This window comes from Anas acuta, chromosome 1 (assembly GCF_963932015.1).
Source record: "Anas acuta chromosome 1, bAnaAcu1.1, whole genome shotgun sequence".
In the NCBI taxonomy this organism is placed as follows: domain Eukaryota; kingdom Metazoa; phylum Chordata; class Aves; order Anseriformes; family Anatidae; genus Anas; species Anas acuta.
Window position 1 is genome coordinate 72,780,410 of NC_088979.1, and position 6,701 is coordinate 72,787,110.

A 6,701-nucleotide genomic window follows, 5' to 3' on the forward strand; every position below is an offset into this window, starting at 1 on the left:
CATGACCCATTGTTTGACAATGCAATGCATGTGCTGAGTTTACACTGGCATAATATCTACAGAGGTAACTCTGCTTGTATCCCAGAACACCAAAGAACAGGGAATGTTATCAGTGATTTTATCAAAGCCTTTCTGTATAATCTTATAGTGATTGTGTCTGCAGTTTATGATCTGCAGTACTTTAATTTCTGTTTTTTTGTTGCTTTGAAGTCCTGAGATGATGCTATAAAAAAGTGAAATACAGATACAGATATCAGAAAGTCTTAAATTATCTGTAGCATAGATTCCTTCATCATCATTGAATTTCTCTTTTGAAACACTCTTTGATTTCTTTACGGGTTAAAGAAGCACTGTATGTACAAATAAAAGGCTCTAGTATTTACTATAAATATTTTTGAATCAACTGGGAACAAATACAGCGTCCCATCAAATTGACCTTTATGAAAGGTAGATTTCTACTGTGTCTCCTGCACTTAGTGAAGACTGTCTTTATATTCCTTTATTTTTTCCATGCCACAACCAATAATTGTTTTCAAACGGGTTTAAAGCAAGTTGGATTGTTTTCTGTCAGCAACAGATACACAGCATAAGCAGTGTCATCCCATAGTTATACCATCTCTTTGCAATCGGTGTAATGTACAATTTTAGATTAAAAGCAGGCCTGTCACTCTAAGCAATTTAATTTAATTCCTCAAAAAGGATCCTTTCTGAGAGTTATGGGGCAAAAAGGACATTTCTCATACACTCTTCCAGTGTAAACAACCATTTCTTCATAGTTGCTTCCATTTTCCTCATGCTAAGAACATAATTGCACCATCCATACAAGATCTGAAGTTCTTTAGTTCACTTTTAGTGAACATTTAGTTTTGCCTGCAATATACCTTGTCCTACATTGTCTGCAGTATGGCACTGATTTTTGCACAGGTCTAGACAACCTTTCTGCAGACAAGCAGACAACCTTTGTCCCTCTTGGGACAAAACTAAGGGCACAATATAGCAAATGATGAATAAACTCTAAAACAGGCTACTTCAGTCTATTAAATAAGAACATTACAGACAAGACATGTCTGTAGAAGCTTGGAGTGGGCACTTTCAGTGGGACTTCAAGAATGGTCATTGAGTGGGCTTTCTGAATGGTCATGCATCTTAGCAATTCTAAGAAATTTGGGGAAGCTGAGGCAATAGAAGAATGTGCGCATAGTCTTGTTATGAGATTCTAGTTTCACAGAAAAACTAACAAAGTGATAACTATAGGAAACCTACTCATAGAAAAGCTAAATATGTGGAAGCTAAAGAGGAGGTCAATAAATTTTCATGGGCCACCTGTGAATGTCTCCAGTAACCCAAAAAACATAAACTGAGCAATAATATTTGACAGTCCAATCATGAACTAAAAATGTCATTAAATTTGAGCATTTAGAAGGTCTGTTTCATTAGAGGTTGTGATGATGTACAGTGCATACATTCACTTAACAACTTACAGGACAGTTCTTGTATCATCATTATCTTGTTAAAGCCTGAATTTTTTTACCTCCATTTCCTGCCAATGAGTCCCATTACATTTTCTCTGCCTGACTAACCTTTTCCTATTAACATAATTTAAGTGCTTGAAGAATGTGATCAAACCACTGGCAACTTTTAATTTTTATTTTTATTTCTTATTTTTATTTATTTATTATTATTATTAACAAATGAAATAGATCAGAATAACTGGCTTTAAATCTCAGGAAAAAATCCAGTCTAGCAGTATTTTCTGACTGTTCCTTGTCATCTTCAATTTTTCAGTCCAAACTAATGATCCCTTTTTGGTCATATACAAATGTAATGTAAAAAAAAAACACCAGTCTGTTCTCCTTAATCACCACTGATAGAACCCGTGGGAATAGTGTCAAGCTGAAGCAAGGGAGGTTTAGGCTAGACGTCAGGAAAAGGCTCTTCACCAAGAGGGTGGTCGCACACTGGAACAGGCTACCCAGTGAAGTAGTCACTGCACCAAGCCTGTCAGAGTTTAAGAAGCGTTCATACTGTGCATTTAGTCACTTTGTCTAAAATTTTGGGTAGACCTGTGTGGTGCCAGGAGTTGGACTTGATGATCCTTATGGGTCCCTTCCAACTCGGGATATTCTATGATTCTATGATTCTAATGTATTTTTCTCCTTTTATGTAACTTTCATAATTCCAGGAACTGGAGCAGTTACTTAGATAATAGTAAAACACAGGAAGCTTGTGTTTGGATGATTCACCTGACGTCCTCCACAAGTCCTCTTCAAACCACTGGTTTCAGAGATAAATTTATTATACATTAATTTTATATGCAACTGTTTCAGAAAACATCACCCTCCTGCAAACAGCTTACTACATAATGCAGAGCACTTTGTTGGTAATTCATCCCTATTACTGAACACAAACAAGATAAGACTTGTTCTCTAGACTCTTCATCAGCTTTGTTGCCCTTCTTTGGACACACTCAGGCACACTGATGTCCTTCTTGTAGTGAGCGGTCCAGCACTGAACACAGCATTTGAGATGCAGGCTCACCAGATCTGAGTACAGGGGGATGATCACCTCCCTAGTACCACTGGCTGCACTATTTCTGATACAAGCCAGGATGCTGTTGACAGTCTTGACCACCTGAGCACACTGCTGACTTCTGTTTAGCTGGCTATTGACCAGTCTGTAGCACTATATGGGGTTATTATGACCCAAGTGCAAAAACTGGCATTTTTCCCTGTTGAACCTCATACAGCTGGCCTCAGTCCGTTGATCCAGCCTATCCAGACCCCTCTGCAGAGTCTTTCTATCCACAAGCAGATCAACACACCCACCCAACTTAGTCTTGTCTGCAAACTTACTGAGGTTTAGTCACCTCATTGATATCATTGATAAAGATATTAAAAAAAATCATCAACAACACTGAGCACTGGGAAACACCATTTGTGACTGACCACCAACATAATTTAACTCCATTCCCAATGACCTTTTAAGCCTGTCCACCCAGAAAGTTTTTCACTCAGTGAAACATGCACCCATCCAAGCAATGAGCAGACAGTTTCCACAGGAGAATGCTGTATGAAACAGTGTTAAAAGCCTTACTGAAGTCCAGGTAAAAAAAAACACAGACTTTTCCTTATCCACTAAACATGTCACCTTGTCATAGATGGAGATAGGTTAGTCAAGCAAGATCTTCCTTTCGTAAACCTGTGCTGACTGGGCCTGATTGACTGGTTATCCCATTTATGCTGTGTTATGGAACTTAAGGTGATCTACTCCATGACCTTCCTCAGCACTGAAATCAGACTGACAGGCCTGTAGTTTTCCAGATTCTTCTTCTGGCCTTTCTTGTAGCCATTTCTTGCCATTACATTTGTTAGCATCCAGTTAACAGGGATATCCCCAGAAAACCAGGAATGCTTGTAAATGGTGGGAACTGTAGTGAGCACTTCCACCAACTCCCTCAGTACCCTTGGCTGGATCCCATCTGGCCCCGTATTATGTGTGTCTAATTGGTAATTAGCAGGTCACTAACCATTTCCTTGTAGATTATGGGGTCCTCTTTCATAGAATCATAGAATTATTAAGGATGAAAAAGACCTTCAAGATCATCTGTTCCAACCATCACCCTACCACCAATGTCACTCATTAAACCATGTCCCTAAGCACCACATAGAACCTTTCCTTAAACACCCCCAGGGATGGTGACGCCACCACCTCTCTGGGCAACCCGTTCCAATGCCTGATGAGTCTTTCTGAGAAGAAAAGTCTCCCAATTTCCAAGGTAAACTTCCCCTGGTGAAACTTGAGGACATTCCCTCTAGTCCTGTCACTAGTTTTCTGTGAGAAGAGGCTGCCACCTACCTCCACACAACTTCCTTTCAGGCTGTTGTAGAGAGCAATAAGGTCTCCCATCTGCTCCATGCCCCTTTCTTCTAGTACAGGGGGCTTGGTACCCAGAGAACAACTGGTCTTACTACTAACAACTGAGAAAAAGAAGACATTAAGTACCTCAGCCTTTTCCTCATCTTTGTCACTATGCTTCTGTAGTGGGTTTATGTGGCAAGGTTTTGGTAGCAGGGGGCCATAGGGGTGGTTTCTGTGAGAAGGATCTAGAAGCTGCCCCATGTTTGGGAAGGGCCCCACTGCTGACCAGAATCGAGCCAATAAGCGATGTTGTTTTGCGCCTCTGTGAGAGCATATTTAAGACGGAAAAAAACGCTGCGCCACACAGCAGCTGGGAGAGTGAGCGGAGTGAGGAATGGCCTTGCAGGCACCAAGGTCAGTGCAGAAGGAGGGGGAGAGGTGCTCCAGGCGCCGGAGCAGAAGTCCCCTGCGGCCTGTGGTGAGGACCATGGTGAAGCAGGATGTCCCCCTGCAGCCCATGGAGTACCATGGTGGAGCAGGTTTCTACGTTGCAGCCTGTGGAGGAGACCACAGTGGAGCAGGTGGCCCTGCACCGATGGAGGCTGCCGCCTGGGGAAGACCCCTGCCGGAGCAGATTCCAGGCCGGACCTGTAGCCCGTGGAGAGGAGCCCACAAAGGAGCAGGTGACCTGGCAGGAGCTGCTGCCCGTGGGGGAGCCAGGTTGGAGCAGTTTTCTCCTGAGGGATGGACCCCATGGTACGGACCCATATCTGGAGCAGTTCTGGAAGAGCTGCTGCCTGTGGGAAACCCATGCCGGATCAGTTCATCAAGGACTGCGTCCCGTGGGTGGGACCCCACAGCACAGGGGATGAGAGTGACCGAGAAGGAGCGGCAGAGAAGTGCTGTAGACTGACTATAACCCCCATTTCCCTGTTCCCTTGCACCGCTTGGGGGAAGGAGGTGGAAGAGGGTGGATGGGGGGAAGGTGCTTTTGGTTTCTTTCCTTTGTTTCTCACTTCTCTAGCTTGTTAGTAATAAGCAATAAATCTTACTGTCTCCCTATGCAGAGTCTGTTTTGCCCGTTAGAATAATTACTGCGTGATTTTCTCATCCTTATGAGGGCTCAACCTTTGAGCCCTTTTCACATATTTTCTCCCCATTCCTCTTTGAGGAGGGGGAGTGAGAGAGCAGCTGTGGTGGAGCTTGGATGCCCACTCGAGCAGAACTGCAACAGCTTCCCTTTACATCCAATAAAGGATAGAGATTCTCCTTATCTTCTTTTTGCTGTTAAAAGCCTTATAGAAGCCTTATAGAAGCCTTTTTCATTGTCTTTAATGGCAGTAAACAAATTGAATTCCAGCTGGCTTTGGCCCTTCTAATTTTCTCCCTGCATAGCCTCCACATCTGTAATTCTTCTGAGTGTACCTGCCTGTTCTTCCAAAGGTCATAACGATTCTTTTTCTTCCTGAGTTCTAGCCACCGCTCTCTGTTCAGCCAGACTGATTTTCTTGAAGATTGCCCAGTCTTCCTGGGCTCCTTTGCCCTTCAGGACTGTGTCCAAAGAGACTGTGTCCCAAGAGACATGTCAACAGGTCAAAAAGTATAACAAAATGTATATATATATATTTTTCACTTTATGATTAAGTTTAAGAAAACCCATGTGGAACATTTAATGGAGCAAACTTCAAGACCATCTGGAAAGAAAGAAAAACAATTAATGGTTAAATAATCAGAATTATTTTGAGATACAGAGGTACATCCCAAAATTGATTGATCTAAAAGAATATGTAAAAAACAAAAACAAACAAACAAAGAAAACCACCAAGAAACTGGAAAAAATATCATGCAAAAGAAATTCACTTGAAAAATTAAATGAAAAAGAAATAAATTCACTTCAATTTTTAGGCATAATCCTGGAATAAAAGATATCACATCTAAGTCTGCAACACTAACAAAAAATAAATAAATTCTCTCTTTGCTAGGTGGTTTATGACAATTGAATGCTTCTGGCACTTTTTGAAATTTTAGCTTATGCCATAATTAATAAATTAAACAGTGCCATGGAACATTCTTGGCACTGGCACTTGATTGTCTATAAATTTAAAATGCAGCTCCTTGTAGGCTTTTATTTCATTAAAACTTCTCTCCCCAAAAATCCATTGCACAGTTTGGGAGACAGGCCATGAGTTTCAACAGACAGTTTTTCATGAACCCATATTTTTCTGGGGGCTGAAATCTTAATGGAATGGCTGTGAGCCAGTTTGTGACAATAAGCTGAAGTATTAGTGAATTTTTATTAAAAGACCAACTTTAGAGAATTGCTATGTAAGGTCACTTGGAAAGGGAGTGTCTTCTCCTTTAAGGGTATCTGTCAAGGATTTTTTCTAATGCAGTAAGGAAAAATAAGAAAGGGAATAAGCCATAGTTCAGAACCTATGGGACAGACCTGACTGACAAATAAGGGAAGCAGTGACAGAAACCAAGTCTGGTCAGTTGCATTCATTGTTGAGGGTATGATGTCGCATTCATTGATGAGGGTGATGATGAAAATGTGACAATGTTTATGCCAGTGAGGTTATTTCATTGGGGACCTTGGCAACTGGGAAACAAGAGAAAAACAGGGAAGCCAGAAACTAAAATACACCAAGACACAGACTAGATAAAGCAAATACGGAGAAGCATGAACATTTAGAACGTTTAGAAAGAAACCTGTCAGTCACTGCTTAATGGGTTTTCAAGAAACTACGGGCACTACATCCAGGAAGATCAACCTGGACTTTGCAGCTAAGATTGTGAACCAGAGGAGGGCAAACTGGGAGGGATGTGGGAGTCAGTAGACTCTG